Below are 20,717 nucleotides of genomic sequence, written 5' to 3' on the forward strand. Positions count from 1 at the left end.
CAAAGAGAACCACTGACCGGAAGAACTGAAAATAACTTGAAGAGATAAAAATAACAGCATGAGAGATGGAAGTATTTTAGAAGTGGAGCAATTGCTTTCACTGCAAGCAATCAATAAATACTGTTTAAGTTTGACAGATTGATTAACACCAAAGAAGTATATAAACTGGAGTTATGAAAGTAACCTAGCTCAAACAAAAAGAAGTTCCAAAGAAATTATGTGAAGTGGAATAAGCCAGTCAGAAAAAGACAAGTATTGTACAATTCCATTTATACAAGGTACCTACAGTAGGCAAATTGATAGACAGAAAGGAGAAGAGTGATTGTCCGAGGATGGTCGTGTGGGGGGAAGGAGAGTTAGTGTGTAATGGTACAGAGTTTCATTTTGGGAAGATGAGAAGGTTCTGGAGATGGACGGTGGTGATGGTTGCATGATGGATGAATGGACTTAATGCCACTGAACTATACACCTAAAAATGGTTAAAATGGTAAACTTTGTTATGCACATTTTACCACAATAATTTTTTTTTTAACTTTTACAAACTCACATAGTAATCGCACACAAAGAAGAAGAAATTGTGACCTCATGGGACAAGAGATGAGAAGAGAGGAAGAAAAGGAGACTTTTGCTTTGTATTTCATACTTTTCTGTACTGTTTGGATTCTTTAACCATGTGCACACATTATTTTCATATTTTAAAATAAAATATTTAAAAAGAATGAGTATGCAAAGGGAGAAGTTCAATCCATGTTTCCGCTTGACTTGCACCCAATTGCTCAAACACTATTTTATAGAAGCTGATTTCCAAGAAGCTCCTTCAAAGCCCCTTTTTATTGTTATTATTATTACTAGAAGCTATTCCCTTGGAATCAGACACTTGTGTTTTTCCGATAGAGCTTGAATTCAAAGCCTCAGAGGGTGAGTGCATTTGGAAACCTCAACACGGCCCTCTGCCTTTGAACTGCTGAGTTTTCCAGGGCTCCTCATGCGTTCCTCATCCAATTGGCTTCCCATCCAACACAACTATCAGGCAGCCAGTATTTCTTGTGTTGCCCCTGGGGGTAGCCAAAGACTGCTGGAGCATGCCCGTTAAAGAAAGCCTCCCACCAGCAAAGCAGACCTCAGGAAAATTCCAGACTGCAGCTGCTCATCACCCAGGTTCCAACCAACAGGCTCTGTCCTGCCAGTATGAAGGCCTCAAATAAGGCCGTCTCATCTTACAGAATTTTCCAGAAATTCTAGATTCCAGTCAGAGAATTCTAACACGTCACCATTGGAAGAGACCTCAGAAATCATATTGCAAAACCATTCCATTTTACAGAGGGGGCAACGAGGCCGAAAGACACATAATCACAGACAATGAGTTAGAAGCAGAGTCCAGATGCAGGCGTGGATTTCAGGAAATACGCTTCACTCTAGATAAAGTCTGAAAGAACCTCCCAGAATGGTGGGTCCTGTCCTGTTGAGGGCAGGGCAAGGAGCAGATGGTGATTAGGGTAATAGGACGGGGGAGGAAGCAGGGAATAAATACACACATTTGCAGCAAACTTGGCAGACGGGGTAATCGTATGATGAGTAAACCAGAATTCGTAGATGGACTATGAAGTCATTCAACTAATGGATCATTTCTCTGTTGCTTGATCGTTTATTCATTTCATGTGCCAGGGCTTGCTCTAAGCGCTAGGGACGTGGACTTGCATGAGACTTGGCCCTGCCCTCAATAGACAGTCCAGCAGGCCAGATGGTTACCATGCTTCTAATAGAGATAGTACAACGCTTTAGTGTGATGCACGCGGGATAAAGCAGTATTTCTAAACTTTTCTGACCATAGAATTACTCACCCCGATTTACTGAACTAGATTATTCAGGGGAAGGGTCTGCTCATCTGTGTATTTACCGAGAGTCCCCAAGTGATTTCTTATTATCAGTCGCACTAGCTTTAGAGTCATTCAGAGCTGGATTCCAGTTCCGGTTCAGGTCAGTGATACCTATCTGCCTGACAAAATTAGCTATCTGTACAGTCACCTTTCACCTGCTCCCAGGTCCCTCAAGATTGTGCCTTTCCCTCCTGTCAAGACACAGGCTACTTTGCATTGTACAAGTTGGGTACTGCACAAAGACACCAGCCAAAAGACTGGATGCTGCTGAGATTCCACCCTGTACTAATTCCTCCACCTAGAGGAAGGGGCCCTGTTGTTTTCATTCCAATGCTCTAAGCTTTGCATCTGTTCTGTGTCTTCCTAGGAGTGACTCTTATAATTCATCTGCCCAGAGAAAGCACTTTTTTCTAATTTGTACAAAGTCACCACATAGGCTAGCAGAATCCTGAAAATGGTATTGGTACCTGTCACACTCCCAGATTTCACTGCCCAGGTGGCTTCTTCATCTCTTCAGTGCCTGCACTGGTCTAATGCATGAGCCAGTTCCTGGTCTGAGTCTTTTTCAGTTCACTGAGCTCTGCAATAAAGAAGACAACCTCCCACATACTGTTTGCCCCAGGCCCGGAATGAGAGGCAATGTAGCTTGTGATTAACAATGTAAGTTTTGGAGTCAGACCTAACTTCAATTCTCAACCTCACTCTTTACTGTGTGACGTGAACAAATTAAGTATTGTCTATAAAATGTAGATTTAAAAGTTTGTTATGTATAACTTTGCTATAAGGGTTGAACGCGTAAAAGTCCTTAGCACAAAGCCTGGGGGTTTTGTTTCCTATGTGCGATCTCATTTGATTTAAGCTTCGCCTTAACACCTTTGGATAGGTACTATTATTATGCCCATTTCACAGATTAAAAAAATGAGCATTGGAGGTGAGATGGGGGAAGTGGTAGAGAGCTGACATCTAAATCCAACTCTAATTGTCTAATCCACGTTCCTCCTACTTTTGCCCCTAGATGCAAACATCAACTTTTCTCAGGGTTTCAGGTTCAAGGAGAGGAAAGAATAAGATTTCATCCTCAATTAATAAATGGACCTAGATTAGGTCTAGAAACACAGGTACAATGGCAAATAGGCTTCTGTTTTCGAGTGCCAACTCAAATGGGTTATTAATTACAGCCCAGAGGACCACGTTATGAAGGACTGCAAGCGCATGTCAGGGTTCATATAATATCATGACTGATTAACGATGTCAGCCAGGGACTGGGATGCAGGGATGATGGCAGGACTACAGAGAGCACCCCACCCCCTTTCAGATTTCAAAGTCTGCCCAAAATTAAGCACACTTGATAAAAAGGGAGGTCCAAGGGTACTAAATAAAGCTGTTAAAGACCATTAGCATTTTATTAAGACCTTTTCCCGGACACAGCTAGAAACAGCCAAAGAACACAGAATGGAGGAACATTTTGGAAAGAAACCATGGAACTGTCTGAAGCATTTTATGTAAAGAGCAAACATCCAGTTCTGCCTATTCCCAAAGGCTGCTAGGCTCCATCTTCGAGAACATCCAGGTAGGAAGAAGGGAACTATGGAATTCTGAAACCTCCTTAGGAAGCCCAGTAGGAGCTTAGGTGTGCCCTTGGGCAACCACCAGGGTCTCCCAACCTCAGGTGTTTCATCTGTAAAATGTGGACGATAATCTCTAACTCACTGTGGTTTTGCAAGTATGAAATAAAATTATCTAAAGAAGCTTCAGAGAACTCCACCCAAAGTAGGTATTTGAAAGCATTCATTCCCCACTCTTTCCCTTTCTCCCTTGAAAGGAACATTGTGACAGGTTATTTATAATTCAGGGTTATCAAATTATAATTTACATACAGTAGTTCCCTCCTAATCCACAGTTTCACTTTCTGTGAGTTCAATTACCTGCGGTCAAACTTGGCCCAAAAATATTCAGTGAAAAACTCCAGAAATAACCAATTCATAACTGTTATTTGCATGCTGTTCTGAATGGCATGATGAAATCATGTGCCATCCCACCCAGGACGCTAATCGGCCCTTTGGCCAGTGTGTCCACCCAACAAAAAAGTCGTGTGCTTATGGATGGACCCAGAGAACATTATGCTAAGTGAAATAAGTCAGACGGAGAAAGACAAATACCATATGACCTCATCTATGTGTGGAATCTAAAGCATAGAATAAATGAACAAACTAACCAGAAACAGTCTCAGAGACATAGAGAAAAAACCAAGGGTTGCTAGATGGGAGGGGGGTGGGGATGAGGGAGAAGGTGAGGGGATTAGAAAGCACAATCAGTCACCCCAAGATTGCCACGGGGATAGGAAAGTCAATTTGGGGAGTGTAATCAATAATGTAAAGATTTGGTACGGTGCCAGGTGGGCACATGTCTTATTAGGGAGACCACTTCAGGGACGGTGTGGATGCCTGATCACTGCGCTGTACACCTGAGGCTAAAGCTGAATAACAATGAATGTCAACTATAATTTAATATATATATGGTGATAGGATGTGGAGTACAGCGTAGGGAATAGAGTCAATGGAATTATAATAGCTCTATACGATGTCAGAGGAGTAGTAGATTGGGGGAGGGGAGTTATCACTTTGTGAGGGGTGTACATGTCTAACTATTACATTGTTTTGTACACCTGAAACTAATAAAAAAAAAAAAGATGAAGTGAGGTCATTAGTTTGGGTCCTAATCCAATATGACATGTGTCCTTTTAAGAAGAGGAAATTAGGACACAGACGCGCACAAAGGGAAGACCTTGTGAAGATGTCGGCAGAAGATAGCCATCTCCCCATCATGGAGAAAGGCCTCAGAAGAAACCAACCTTGCTGACACCTTGATTTTAGACTTCTAGCTTCCACAACTGTGAGAAAATAAATTTTTGTTTAAAGTACACACACAAAAAAACGTATGCTGAGATTGCTGTAATCTACGGTTAGAACAAATCTTCTCTCTGTGACGTTGTGAAGAAGGAAGAAGAAATTTAGGTTACTTTTGCTGTTGCACCTCAAACAGAATACATTGCGGCCACAGTGTATGATAAGTGCTTAGGTAAAATAAAAAAGACATTAAATTTGTGGGTGAAAAACATGAACAGAGAGAGAGAGACCACATCCACATAACTTTCACGACAGTATATTGTTATAATTGTTCTATTTTATTATTAGTTATTGCTGTTCATCTCTTACTATGCCTAATTATAAGTTAAGTTTTATCATAGGTAGGTATGTACGTACAGGAAAAAACATAGTATCCATCAGGTTTGGTACTATCCATGGTTTCAGGCATCCACTGGGGGTCTTGGAAGGCATCCCCCACAGATAAGGGGGACTACTGTACAGTAAAATTCGCTCATTTTAGGTGAACAGTTTTATGAGTTTTGACAAAACATACAGCCATGTGACTATTACTGCAAGGTATAGAATGCTGCCATCACCCCAAAAAGCTCCTTCACGTTGCTTTCCAGTCAAAGCCTTGCCCCCACCTCCAGCCCCTAGCAAACACTGATCCTGTTTCTGCCCCTGCAGTGTTACATTTTAGTGTGACCTATTTTAAAAGCATAAATCCAAATAGCAAATAATTCTCCTGAGTTTTTCTTTCATATTCTACTCAAAAATAGCTCAGCTCTGACAGTTCAGCTCTCCTTTCCAGGAAAATTATTCATTAAATAAATGAATACCATGTGCATATTAAAAAGACATTCTGCTTAATATTATTTCTATTTATAGCCAGAGTTCAATCAGCAGGGCCCAGCGAGCCTGTCAGGTCTCCCTGTCCTCTTCAGCTCACACTCTCTCCTCCCTGTTCCAGCCCAGCGGCAGAGCTGGCTCCGGGCTCAGGTAGCACCGGCCAGTCAAAGAGCCAAAGGGGGCCTTCGAATGAGGAGATGTGTTCCGCAACCTTTGGGGGGAAATTTTAGGACACCCTGGAATTCCCATCAGGAATATATGGCCATACAATAAATAACAACAGCATGTAGAAGACAGGGAATTGGACTAGAAACAAGGGGACAAAGTGGGATGTGTAGACCTAGGTGGTCTTTAAAGTCCTTTCCTGCAGAGAAGTCCCATGACCCAGGTAGGGGCCACTCCACCGCCCTCCCCACCATGTGCCAGATGCTGTGCTGAGCACAAGAGTTAAAGATGGACAAGTCGAGAAAAAATAATTAGACCTGGTTTCTGCCCACAAAGAAATTACTATCTAACAGAGAATAAAACGTGCAGGGAAGGATATGTTTGAATGGAGGAAAATAGCACAGGCTATGGAGCTAAAGGGAATGAGAGTTAAACCTGATTTTGTCATTTGCTAGTTGCGTCACCTTGGAAATGTTGCTTTACCTCTCTGAGCCTCTGTGTTCTCATCTGCAAACTGGAAATTATATCCACCCTCAGAGGGGTGCTGTGTGATATGAATGAGGTAATGGACATAAAGTACCTCACCAATTCCTTTTACATACAGGCTCAGGAAAGGGGAGTTTCCTTCTTAGCCTCTGTATTAGTCAAGGTTCTCCAGAAAAGTAGAACAAAGATATATTCATGCAATTATGGAGGCTGAGAAGTCCCAAGATCTGTAGTCAGTATGCTAAAGACCCAGGAAAGCTGATGGTATAGTACCATTCCAAGTCGGAAAGCCTGAGAACCAGGAGAGCTGACTGCAGAGTAACAATCCAAAAGCCAGCAGGCTTGAGACCCAAGAAGAGCTAATTTTTCAGTTTGTGTCAGAAAACAGACAAAGACTGACGTTGCAGCCAGCAGTGAGGCAGGAGTTCCCTCCTATTCAGGTTCTCTGTTCAGTTGACTGGATGAGACCCACCCACATTAGGGAGAGCCATCTGCTTCACTTAGTCTACCAGTTCAAAAATAGTCATCTCCTTCCGAAACACCCTCGTAGACAAACCCAAGAACAACGTTTGACCAAATGTTAGGGCATCCTGTGGCCCAGTTGAAATATAAAATTAATCTTCACAAAAATGCTCTAGCTCTCTATCTGAACCCCTTTTAGAATGAAGGAATTGGTGTTCTAAAAGGGGTTCAGATAGAGGGCTAGAGCATTTTTGAGTGAGAAAACGTTCCTTCTGGCCAAGTGGTGCAAAGGAGAAGCTATTTGAATCTTCTTCTCACCACAGCAGCGGCTCCACCCTGAGAACCTGGCCCATTCTACAGGGCAGGCCTGGGTTTAAGTCTCATTCACTCTCTGTCAGTCTCAGCTATATACCACGATGTGATCTCTCACTTTCTACTTGCATTATAGTCCCCACCTCAATTCTATGAGTCCGTAGGCTTCTTGAGGACATTGTCTAGGACTGATGCAGTTTCAGTGCCAGGTACATGGTAGCTGAGTGACCAGGAAATATTGGCTGAGTGACTATGATATCTAAATCCAACCATTTCATACAACAGATAAAGTAACTAAGGCTCAAGACTTATTTGTTTATTCATTCAATCAGTATTTGCTGAGCTTCCACTATGTTCTGCGACAATATACAAAGGTAAATAGAGAGAGAGATAAGTAAGACATCCTGTGTTTCCCTGAAAATAACACCTAGCCGGACAATCAGCTCTAATGCGTCTTTTGGAGCAAAAATTAATATAAGACCTGGTCTTATTTTACTATAATATAAGACCTGGTATAATATAATATAATATAATATAATATAATATAATATAATATAATATAATATAATATAATATATAATCCTGGGTCTTATATTAATTTTTGCTCCAAAAGATGCATTAGAGCTGATAGTCCGGCTAGGTCTTATTTTCGGGAAAACACAGTATATGACCCTAAAAGCTCAGGTTCATACAATGGAGGGAAATGAAAAAAAGGGAGCTCCTAGTATGGGTCTCTGTGTACATCACTCCAACTTATATCCCCAGTGTCCATTCATTTATTTATCAAAAATTATTTCTTGAGCACTAACAGTTTCAGGCATTGTCCTCAGTTCCAGGGATACCATAGCAAACAAAGGAGGTGTGGTTTTGCTGATAGAGAGTTCACAGTCTAGTGGAAGACACAAAAAATAGAGAGATAAAATAAAACAAGACAATTAGGAAAATAGCAGTATTTACAAAATTCAGGGGACTCAAAAGAGAAAGAATATATAATCTCCCTATGGAAGTCAGGAAAGTTTTGACAGTATTTGAGCTGAGAAATTAAAGGAAGAGTATATGTTCTACAATCAGACATGAAAGAAATATTGAATATACAAGACACTGCATCTTAGGCCATGAGAACAGCCTGCACAAAGGTTTGGCAACACGGGAGAACATACACAAATAAAAGCTTTCATTTCACGATGGAACTTTTTATAGTTCAATTTTTTCCAAAACATATTAAAACGTATGACCATAAATCATTGCATACCACAGCCTCACTCTGATTCTTCATTCTAAATGGTTAAATGTAAACCTCTGTGTGGCTAGGATCCAACGGCTTCCAACAGTCATTGCTCAGAAAATTGTGTTGGATTGGGCTATAACTTCTGGGTCAGGGAGTGCTTGAGGGCAGGGGATACTCCTCTGCCACCACTGTGTCAATCTTTGTGGCCCTTTCGGTATTTGCCTCAACCGATCATATTACCTCTTTTGGATTAAATCTTGCTTTCAAGGATCCTGGGCATAGAAAGCTCTCAAAGAGCTGAGTTGGAGGCTTCGTATTGCCCCCTACTTGCTCTGTTACCACAATCAAAACAGCCTCATTGTGCCTCAGTTTAATCAATTAATAATTGCCCATCCTTATTGAGGGCTTACAGCACATCAGGCTCCGTACTGGGCAATAACAGCCTCTTGTCAAACATACATTATCTCATCTAATCCTCAAACATTGGCATATGTTGTCTCATCTAACCCTCACTTCAGTCAGTGGATGTGGATATTAGGTGTTAAGGATTCTCATTTTCCAGTTGGGGAAACTAAGCCCCAAGAGTGATGAACTGATATCAGTGTTCAGTCACACAGACAGAATCCGAATGTGGTCTAGAACTCAGCAAGCTCAACTCCTCACCTCTACCAACTTCCTTGTGGGATTAAGGGGGCATACACTTTGACCATGTAAAAAAAGGATGTGTAAATTTTACCTAAGCTATCAAGACTCACTATGCCATTCCCATTAACAGTGTTCATCTCCCCAACCCAACCCCAAATACTGCACCTCATATCCCTTAAACCCCAAACTACCTACTGCAGATAATATAGGTACAGTTCCTCATTTCCTAATTTGTAATAATGAGAGTTTTGACAATGGACCTGAAGGGCTCTCCATGCCCAATGAAACTATGGAGATTTCTACCTCTGGCCAAGATGGAGTAACAGGGACCAGATTTGCCCTCCCACCTGAAACAATGAACAAAACAAAATAAAACAATGGTTCTCAAGACATTGCACATTTAGGCAATGAAGGACCATGATCCCTGAGAGATAAGACATAAGCAAGGTAAGTCTTATAATTGACCTTATAAGGCTTATAACAATTATAAATCCTATAATTATTTACAGCCTTGAGTGAGTTTCTAGGTCATGGTACAGGACAGGGAACCCAGGTGGAGGCCAGTGGACTCCCTGAGTTTTGGATGCAAAGCTAAGTCTGGGGAGACCAAGGAGGGTGGGGTTCACAAGGCCACGTACGGGAAAGAGAGACTCGCAGGGAGAGAGAACTGAGATCTGCCAGAAGTTCCCCTTCACTAGTCAGCTGGGTGCTGAGCAGAGCGTGCTCATAAGAAACTATTTGAGGTCGCAGAAAGAACCAACCTGTTAAGAGGAGAATAATAAATCGACACTACTCCAGATGATAAAATTCGTAAGCAAAGACATTAAAACAGTTACCATAATAGTATTCCATATGTTCAAGAAGCTAGAGGAAAAGATTGAACGTGCTAAGTAGAGACATGAAAGATGTAAAAAAGACCCAAACTGAATTACAATACCTAAGATAAAAAATAAATTGGATGGCACTGATAGCAGATGCAACATTGCAGAAGAGAGTGGACCTGAAGACTACCCAAAATAAAAAACAGAGAGAGAAAAAAAAGTCTAGAAAAACAATGAACATAACATCAGTAAGCTTTGGGAGAACACTATTTAGAGAGTGAAGAAACAAACAACACACTGGGAGAAATAACGTTCAAATCATATATTTGATAAACACACTTGTATCCAGACATTAAAGAATTCTCAAAACTCAATAATATGAAAACAAACAACCCAATTTAAAAAACAGACAGATTTGACCAGATACTTCACCCAGAAAGATATGTGATTGTCAAGTAAGTACATGAAAAGATGCTGAACATCAGTAGTCATCAGAGAAATGCAAATTAAAGACACAATAAGATACACTACTCACCTATTAGAATGTCAAAAATTCTAAGAGACTGACATTCCAAATATTGGTGAGGGTATGGAGAAAGTGGAACTCTCATACATGGCTGGTACAAATATAAAATGTTGCAACCGCTTTGGAAAACAGTTTGGCAGCTTTTTTAAAAAAAAAATATAAAGTTAAATACACATCTATCATGTGACCCAACCATTTCACTTCTAGGAATTTCACAAGACTAATGTCTGGGCAGCTTTATTTCTAATAGCCAAAAACTGGAAACAAAGCAAATGTTCATCAACAGATGAATGGCTAAATTACGATATATGTTTACAATGGACTGTTACTCAGCAATAAAAAGGAATGATTATGCATACATAAGATAACATGGTAAACCTCAATAATTATGCTGAGTAAAAGAAGCAATATTTAAAAAGCATACTTAATCTATGGTTCTGTTTATATAAAATGCCAGAAATGCAAACTAATCTCTGGTAACAGAAAGCAGACCCAGTGACTGCCTGGAGATGAGGATGGGAAAAGTGGCAGACAAGAGCAAGAAGAAAGGATTCTGAAGGGACATGAGGAAATACGTGGGGGTGATGGATATGGTCACTGTCTTGATTAAGTTGATGGTTCCACAGGTATGTGCATAAACTTGTCAAATTGCACACTTAAAACATGTGCAGTTTATTGTATGTGAAGAAGTGGGGGAGTGGAGAGAAGAAGAAATAGTACCTAAGATGCTAAAAGTAACTCAGAGGCTACTTTGGCCCAGAGGCAAGGGATGTCTTTTGCCTTCTTTAGGGCACCCAGCCCCAGGCTAAAATAGGAATAAAAAAAATAGAGTAACTGCCTAACATGGAAATTGTGAAATTATTCATTTAGCAAACACTTTTTGAGTGTTTGCTGCTGATCAGACTCTCTACTAAGTGCTTTGCATGGCTTTTTAATCTCATTTAATCCTCACATCAGCCCTCTGAAGTAAGTACTATTATTATTCCCATTTTATAGATGAGGAAACAGAAGCCCAGAAGGGTTAAATAACTCACCTAGGTTATATTATAAAGGTAAAATTACATCAATTAAGTTATATAAAAGCATCTGGGAGGGCCCAGCATGGAGCTGCTGTTCTATAAACCTGCTTTGAGGCAACTCTGCATAGTGTTCTGTCCACGGAGGCACCTTACCCAGCAAAGGAGGAAAAAACTCTGAAGTCATAGCAGCCTGGATTCAAACCCACTTCCAGCTAAGGGTCCGTGGGCTTGAGAGTTCATCTTTCTGTGCTCAGTTTCCTCATCTGCACAACAGAAATATTAATGCCTGATTTGAAGGCTAATTTGAGTAATATGCTTAAAGAATATGAAATAGTGGTGGTATGTAATCAAACAAATTATAAGCACAGGCCATGACATGTGGTGTTCATCAGTACATTTCATTTATGGCAGTTACTGAATGAATGAAAGACGTGATCAATGGCATTATGATCACATTTGTCCTGCACAATAATTACATAAGATGAAAAAGTATTATCATCCCCAAGGAATAGATGGAGAAAGAGAAAAAACAGTCAGCAACTTGCCCAAACTTATACAGCGAGTGAATCGTTGAGTAAATGGGACCCCTTCGCTCAGTGCATTTTTCTGCTGTTACACATTGTCTCTTAATGCTCCTTCTCCATGTCTTCTGGACCTGAACAACTCAACTTTTAAAATGAATAGCGAAGAATTGCAAGAGAAATCTCTCTGAACATAGAAAAGCCCTTTTTACTTCCGATGTTAGCGGGGAGCCTTTGGAAAAGAAGCTTACTTCAAATAGATAGAAGAAATAAACATTTCACCAGGTTGAATGTAGCCTATTCCAGCAGTTATTTGGATTAAAACTCCAGGGCAGTGTCAGGCCAACCTCATTTCTCTGTGGGCGGCAGAGTATCCCCAGGTTCAGCCTACCCTCAGGAGCCTGGCCCAGGAGAAGCACACAAGGAAAGAATGGTTCAGAATCCCAGCGCTCTAAGACAGCCTTGATGACTGAAACCTGAGAGTCGTCTTGAACTTGGAGGAGAGGTCAGGCGACCAAATGCTTTATTATCCACTGAAAGTTACACCCAACACAATATTATTCTCTTACAGCAGAGAGCTTTATAGTTTTCAAAGCGCTTCCATAAGCAGCTTTGTCTTCCTTTTATCCTACCAACAACAACAACCGAAAAAAAAAGTATAGGACCAGGCAATGCAGCAAAAATGGGCTTTGGAGCCAGACTGGTTTGGATCCCATTTCTGACAGTTGGTATCTATGGAAACTTGAATAAGTCACTGGGCCCTGTGAGCCTCAGTTTCCTTATCTATAAAATGAAGGTAGTAGTATTACATACAGGGACCTCAGAGCAACGGAGAGAAAATTCTGAAGTCATAGCAGCCTGGATTCAATGTAAAATGCCTGACTCAGGTTCAATAGTGATTCAATAGTCATAGTCCTTCCGTCTGAATTTCTGGATTCCATTTCATCGAGTGGGATTTCCTTCTAAGGAGGCCCACCAGCATTCACCCCGGTTCATCTTATAGTTAAACAGCAGGCTGAGCAAATATTTGTGGGATGAATCAATAAACCAGGGAGTCTCTGTCCCATGATGGCACCTAGAAGCCTTTCCCACCCTTCTGGTTCAGGGTATAAATGCTTCTGGAATAACAGGCTGTCAGGCATTGATGGATCACAAACCGGTAGATTTACCAATGCCCTCAGAGCAATCGAGTTAAAAGAAAAATCCTTTAGGGCATGTGGATGGGGGTGAAGGAGAGACGGGCTGGGTCCTGATGAATCCCACACGCGGCCTGACAGGGTGAATGGCAGCCTCGTCAAATCGGTTCTTGACGGAGGCACTCAGGGAGTTCTCACTTACCAGCCTCTCCAGACCTGTCTGTCTGTCCACCGCAGACCTCAGCTCTGATTGGGGAGGCCTGAGTCAGGCAACCAGGAGGCCTGCTGATTGGAGTCAGCTCTCTGGGCTGTCAGCTGGGGAGAGGGGGATATTGAATTCATCAGTCATGTTGACAGGGAACGTGGGGTGGGGGAAGGAGTTCCCAGAGTGCAGGGGAAAACCCAGTGTACAGCAAAGCTGTGAAGAACAACTGGTTTGGCCTTGAGCAGGGTGACCCCTTGAGCCAGATTAATGGCCCACAGATTCCCATTTGTGTTTCAAATTGCCCTAAATGATGGATGATAAACATTAGCCCTTGGTCCGCACTCAGTCAGTCTAAGGAAAGCAATAGACAATTTCCTACATTTTTTCATAGTATTTTTAAGTGCACTTGATGACATACAACATTTTGCTTTTCAATAATTGGACATTCTGTTACTATCTGGGAAGGGGAAAACAAATTGGAATTTATTGAACACCTACAACGTGCCCTGTGTGTACATCTACACCTGTCATTTAATTCCTCTGAGAGGTGGGTGTGACTATTTTCCATGTTATAGATAAGGATACAGGGAAAGACAGGTAACTAACTTGCCAAGTCACCTCGAAACTTGGTGACAGAACCAGAATTTCAATTCCAAGCTATGCAACTCTAAAGTATAGTCTATCCGTGTCCCTCCCACTTTACCTCTGCTCCAGCAATCAATAACTAGAGTTGGTTTGGCCCATTGCTCACTTGTTGGTAAGATGTAAGTTTTTCATTGGTTAATTTTTGCAGTGAATTATTTCACTCGATGCATTTTAGCTGGAGTCCTGTTGTTACCAGGCTAAATTTTCAGGTCCATTGTCTTCAATCCCAAGTGTCATGAGGAGGTCCAATACAGATGGAATCTGGGAGAGTCCTTCCTAGAACCTACTCCAGGCCTGGTTCACTCCAAGATCCATCAAGATGCACCTTTTCCTAGATTATCAAAGCCAAAACAGACGTTGAGGTTCTTTCTCCAGTTGCTGGGACTCTCCTAATTAGTAGGTGGTAGAAGCGGGAAGAGAGTTGTACAGGTGGTGCAGGGAGCTGGGCCAAGGTCTGGTTATGAAGCTCTGGGATTCTGTGAATTGAAGGGTCTCCTCTGGTTCAGAGTTCACATCCCATACTTCTGCTCTCTCAGCCTGGCTTCCACGTACACAGATTATAGTGCTAGCTTTAGTGCTTTCAGGGATACTGAATCTCAGATTTGAACGGAACTTTTGGGCTGTCAAGTCCAATGTACCATTCAGTACTCGGATCTTACCTACAACACCCTTGCTTACCCTTCTCCAGGAATGGGGGGTTCCTTGCCTCTTTCTTTCTTTGGAAAACATGGCTCTTATAAAGTTCTTCCTTCCTTTTACATTGTTTCAGGCAGAGGAGATAATCTGAGCAAAAGCAGGGAAGAGAGAAACAGCAGTATGCATTCAAAGGGGATTTGGAATCAGAAGACAAGGGTTTAAAGGCCATGCCTCCTAGTTCATAGCTGGTAACCTTGGACAGATTATTTAACCAATGTGGACTTGAATATTTCTTTCCTTGACTATAAACTAGGGTAGTAATACCTGCCCTGTCTACCCCCAATAAATTGCTGTGAAGATCAAAGGAGATCATGAATAGTTACTTTCACAGAGAAAGATGGTGTGTATTTAAAATACAACAGTTGTGGCCGGCCCAGTGGCTCAGGCGGTTAGAGCTCCATGCTCCTAACTCCAAAGGCTGCCGGTTCGATTCCCACATGGGCCAGTGGGCTCTCAACCACAAGGTTGCCAGTTCAATTCCTCGAGTCCCGCGAGGGATGGTGGGCAGCGCTCCCTGCAACTAAGATTGAACGCGGCAACTTGAGCTGAGCTGCCGCTGAGCTCCTGGATGTCTCAGTTGGTTGGAGCGCATCCTCTCAACCACAAGGTTGCCGGTTTGACTCCCGCAAGGGATGGTGGGCTGCGCCCCCCTGCAACTAGCAACGGCAACTGGACCTGGAGCTGAGCTGCGCCCTCCACAACTAAGACTGAAAGCACAACAACTTGAAGCTGAATGGCACCCTCCACAACTAAGATTGAAAGGACAACAACTTGACTTGGAAAAAGTCCTGGAAGTACACACTGTTCCCCAGTAAAGTCTTGTTCCCCTTCCCCAATAAAACCTTTAAAAAAAAATACAACAGTTGTTATCATTATTTCTTACTCAACTTTTTCCTCTTTAAACAAGAAAGGAACCAAAGCAATTGTTTTGATTTTGTTTTGTTTTTGTCACTATTTGCAATTGAGAGGTTTGACACCTATCATAAAATCCAGAGGGTAGCCCTTACCCAAGTTTTGCCATTTAACACACCCAAAATATTCTAAGGTGACACCATGACATTGCTTTGCTCTCACTCCCAAATCCCCTTCTTGATACAGTCATATATTCTCTGGTCTTTCCTAGGGAGAAGTCTGACACGTGCTGATTTGCACCCAAACTGCCTGGGGCTTGCATTGACAGAGATAGATGTCAACAGGGTGAAACCAACAAATTAATTTTACCTGATGACCTAAGCCAGATGTGAATAGAAGTCTCAGAAGAAAGAAAGAGGGAGAGGAAGATATGGCCTCTCCCTGCTGTGCCCCAATCATTCTGTTTTTTTCAAGATTATCAGCCATAGGATTCAAAACTATACCCTATAAATCCTTTCTGAAACAGCATCCCCAGCTTATCCAGACTTGAATACCTCTAGATAAATGTGGGTATCACCCTTTAAGAAAGCCCTGCTTGGCAATTTCAAATGCAACCAACAGTTATTGATCTAGATGCAATATCATTTAATTCTCAAAATAATCCTATGAGGTAAGTTTTATCATTTCCATTATTTAGATACAGAAAGTAAGACCAAGAAAGGCAAAAGTGATTATCCAAATTCACAAGGTTAACAGAACCAAAACTAGAACTAGTTTTTTAGTTTAAAATAAAGTATTAACGGCAACCTCTCTTAGATGCACATTTCAACAAAGATGTCAACATTGATTAAATCCCTTCTCTGTCCAAGCCTCCGCAGTAAGCACCGGGGGTGGGAGGAGAGTGTAGAGGAATATCTCATTCTACTGAGGGAGAGTTTGGGGAGACGTTTCCTTCCATAAACTATGAATTGTTTGATTCTCAGGTCTGTCCATTCAACAAATATTTAATGATACCCATTAGGTTCTAACCAATGCTCTGAGTATAAAGACAACACTGAGATAAATAATCCATGCCCTCAAGATCAAGACAAAAGATTAGAAGGAAATTGCTCCACATGGTGAAATAGATGCAGTTGTGAAGTTCTGCATGGGGTACATGCGAGCTCAGAAAAATCTTATGTAACACAGCCCGGGGGTGAAGGAGTGCAAAGGGGGAAAGTCAGAAAGTCTTCCAAGAGAAATTCTCATGTGACTTAAGTTTTAAAAGTCAAGTATGGCTTAGCTAGATTAATATATGAAAAAAAAGGATATTCTGGGGCGTAAGAGCAGTGGAAACTAGGCTTAGAGCTGATCAGAGTGCCAGGTCTGGAAGACCACAAACCTGGTGAGAAGTGATGAGGATTGAGACTGGACAGGAGAACGAGAGTTGGATTATGAAGGGTCTAAAATCCAGGCCAGGGAGTTTGGACTTTATCTCAAAGATCATAGAAAAACATGGAAGTCTTTTAAGCCCAGGAGTAAGATCACTTGACCTAAAACAGATATTTTCATTATCCTAGTATACGATTATGTACACAAAGACTCAAATACACAATTTTAATTTGTCACATTTACATATTGCAATACGATGACCATTGGGATAATTAGCACCTCTATCACATTACGTAATTATACTTTTTTAGTGATTGGAATAATTCAGTTCTAGTGTTAGCAAGTTTGATGATCATAATACAACATTGTTGTCTATATTAACTATGCTGTGCAATTAAATCTCTAGGACTTATTTACTGCTCACTGCAAGTTCGTACTTTTAAACATTGGTCCCATCCCCCTACCTCCCATCCCCTGGCAACCACCATTTTACTCTCTGGTTTTTACCAGTTTGGTTTTTGAGATTCCACATGTATGAGATATCATCTAGTACTTGTCTTTCTCTGTCTGACTTACCTCACTTAGCATAATGTGCTCAAGTCCCATCCATATTGTCGCAAATGACAAGATGTCCTCCTTCCTAATGGCGGAATGATATTCCATATATATGACATTTTATTTATCCATTCACCCGTTGATGGGCGCTTCCATTGTTTCCATATCTTGGCTATTGTGAATAATGCTGCAGTAAACATGGGAGTGCATAGATCCCTTCAAAACCCCGTTTTCCTTTCCTTTGGGTATATACAGAGAAGTAGAATTGCTGGATCATATAGGAGATCTATTTTTAATTTTTTAAGTAATCTCCGTATTATTTTCCATAGTGGCTGAACCAACTTGCATTCCCACAGTGTACAAGTGTTCCCTTTTCTCCACATCCTTACGAGCACTTGTTATCTCAATGATAGCTGTTCTAACAGGTGTAAAGTGATATCTCATTGTAGTTTTGACTTGCATTTCGCTGATGATTAGGGATGACGAGCATCTTTTAATGTATCTGTTGGCCATTTGGATGTCTTCTCTGAAAAAATGTCTATTTAGTTCTTCTGCCCATTTTTTAATTGGATCGTTTGTTTTGTCATTGTTGTTGTTGCTGCTGTTATTGTTGTTGAGTTGTATGAGTTCTTTATATACCTTGGATATTAACCCCCTGTCCAATACAGTTTGCAAAAATTTTCTCCTGTTCTGTAGGTTGCCTTTTTTATTTTGTTCATTGTGTCTTTCACTGTGCAGAAGTTTTTAAGTTTGATGTAATCATAATTGTTGATTTTTGCTTTTGTTGTTTGTGCTTTTGTTGTCATATCCAAACAATCATTGCCAAGACGAAGGTGAAGAGCTACTTCCCTACATTTTCTTCTAAGAGTTTGATAGTATCACGTCCTATGTTTAAGCTTTTTATTCATTTCAAGGTAATTGAATTTTTCATTCATTCAAGGTAATTTTTGAGTGGTGTAAGACAGTGGTCGAATTCCATTGTTCTGCATGTATTCATTCAGTTTTCCCAGCATCATTTGTTGACGGGACTATCACTCCCCATTGGGTGTTCTTGGCTCCTGTGTTGAATATGAGTTGACTACATATGCAGGGGTTTCATTCTGGGCTCTCTACCCTGTTCTATTGGTCTATGTGTGTATTTTGCTTTTACATTTTAAATTATTACTTTAAAAATAAAATATTAATAAGTATTGAGCAGAAGCAAAAAAAAGTGAACTAAATGTAGGTTTAAAAGGAAACAAAAACAGCTTACACCCTTATTCCTACCACGTTACTGAAGAAATACAATATGACAATAGTCTTTGAAACCCCCTCTGTGTACTTTTGGGATTCTATCCCCTACTTTTTCCCTACAGAGACAACCACTATCCTGATTTTTGTTTTTATCATTTCCTTGCTTGTTTTTTAAGTTTTACAATTTGAAAAGCATATAAAAGAATCACACTGGATGTTCTCTTCTGCAACTTTCTTTTTCTACTTAACATTATGTTCTTGAGGTCCTTTCACATTGTTTCTAAGGCTGTTTCATTATTTTTTTCTTATTGCTGCATCATTTCATTGTATGAATATTCCACAATTTATTTAGCCTTTATACTGTTGATGAATATTTGGGTTGTTTCCCATTTTTTGCTAGTATAACAATGCTGCGATGAAATTCTTTTATATATCTTCTCTGAGATTGTCTAAGATACAGAACCAGAGCCAGTATTGCTGGGTGAAAGGTTTGCACATCTTTAGTACATAATTAAATATTATGTAATTAAATATCAAAATAATTTATGTCTATTTGCACTTTTACCATTATTGCATAAATATTCCAATTACAATATTTGATATTGTTATGCTTTTCAGAGTTATTTTTCACTCTAGCCACTCTCCCTTGTCTTCAACCACCACTTCTGAGCTGATGACCACCAAACATTTATCTCCAGCTTGTATCTTCCACCTAAGCTCCTGACCTGTGGATTCAACTCCCTATTGAAAACTTCCCCTCCTGATTGTCTTCAGCCAGAACAAATGCAACACGTCCAAAATTGAGCATATCTCTTTCAGTAAATTGCACCACCTTTACTCAGACATCCAAACCAGAAAGCAAGGCATCACCCTAGACTTCTTCTTTTCCCTTTATCCTACAGCTGCATCCTATTAATTCCAGGTCCCAAATACCTCTTGAATCTACTCCCTCTGTTTTACTGTGGTTTGCTGATATTTCTGGTGCTCTTCTTTCAGGGATCATAAGATTGTACTTCCTTGGGGGTGGCTGGTTAGCTCAGTCGGTTAGAGCGTGGTGCTAATAACACCAAGGATGCCAGTTCGATCCCCGCAGGGACCACTGTGAGCTGTGCCCTCCTTAAATAAATAAATAAATAATATAAAGATTGTACTTCCTCATTTCATGACGTTGGTAAGTCTGTATGACTTGCTTGGCCAAAGAAATGTGTGCAGATGTGACATATGTCACTAGCAGGTAGAAGCTATCAGACTCAGTGCATAATTCTATGACCTATAACAATTGCCACAATGATTGGCAACATTGCATCTGGCAGAGGCTCCATCAGCTTCAATTCCGGAGTGAGAATAACAGAACCTTGCTAATACATAATTGACATGTAGTATTAATAAAAAATAAATCTTTGCTCTTCTAAGTCACAGAAATTTTGAAGTTATTTGTAACTACATTACCAAGGCTATCCTGACAAATATACCCTTTTTTTCCATCTTCCTGACTATTGAACATGTACAAGCAACAGGGTTAGAAAATTTTCCAGTTCCCTTGGAGTTTACTGCTATGAGATTTGATTTCTTTTTCTTGTAACTTACTGAATAAACTCTTATGTTGGCATAAAAATAATTGCCTTTGAATGTCCAACTTCAGAGCACGCTGAGTGCATTCCAAGTGGCGTTAGTTGAGGTTTTGGCACGTTCTTTCAGAGCACAGCCACCCTCTATCTGCATAAAGTCAGCTGTTATCTTCTTTCCAAAGCCAGCAAATCTCAAAATAGTGTAAGTTGGGTGTAGGCTAATATCTTCCTGGCAAAATCCAGTGTCAAGTTTCAAGGGCACTATTTGACTTCCAGCTGATGGAGGGACATAACCTAGACTGTCTATTATGCTCAAAGACCTACAGAATATTATTTTCAAGGAACTAACCAAATTGAAGACATGTTATGACACTTAACAAGTAAACGGAAATTAACACTGGTTGAGCACCTTCCAGTGCCAGGCATTTATGTATACTGTCTTGTTCAGTCTTCAAAACCACCTTGTGTGTTAGATATTATTAGCCTAGCTGACAAGTCATTCCCAGAAAATAGGTTCAAATTGAGTAAGTGACTTGCCAAGGTCATGGTAAAGACCCTGGGTCTAAAGTCTAGAGCATAGAGCTTCTTGTAAGGTGTTCTTTTGACTCTACCAAAGACTCTCTTGTGTCACCACTTCACTTAAAGGTTAAAAAATAACCCAAATGCAGGAAGATGAGT

The 20,717-nt window shown here is 40.6% G+C and overlaps 1 long non-coding RNA gene across 1 annotated transcript in view; it reads right to left on the reverse strand.

The window, feature by feature from the left end:
* The window catches only part of LOC117027512 (uncharacterized), a 46,482-nt gene extending 33,276 nt beyond the window's left edge, over window positions 1–13,206 (reverse strand). Inside the window, exon 1 of the long non-coding RNA XR_004423936.1 lies at window positions 13,117–13,206. This is a non-coding gene — a long non-coding RNA (uncharacterized LOC117027512). The remainder of the gene's footprint in view (window positions 1–13,116) is intronic.
* Window positions 13,207–20,717: the final 7,511 nt, after the last annotated feature.

The sequence above is a fragment of the Rhinolophus ferrumequinum genome, chromosome 9, assembly GCF_004115265.2.
Source record: "Rhinolophus ferrumequinum isolate MPI-CBG mRhiFer1 chromosome 9, mRhiFer1_v1.p, whole genome shotgun sequence".
Classification (NCBI taxonomy): Eukaryota; Metazoa; Chordata; class Mammalia; order Chiroptera; family Rhinolophidae; genus Rhinolophus; species Rhinolophus ferrumequinum.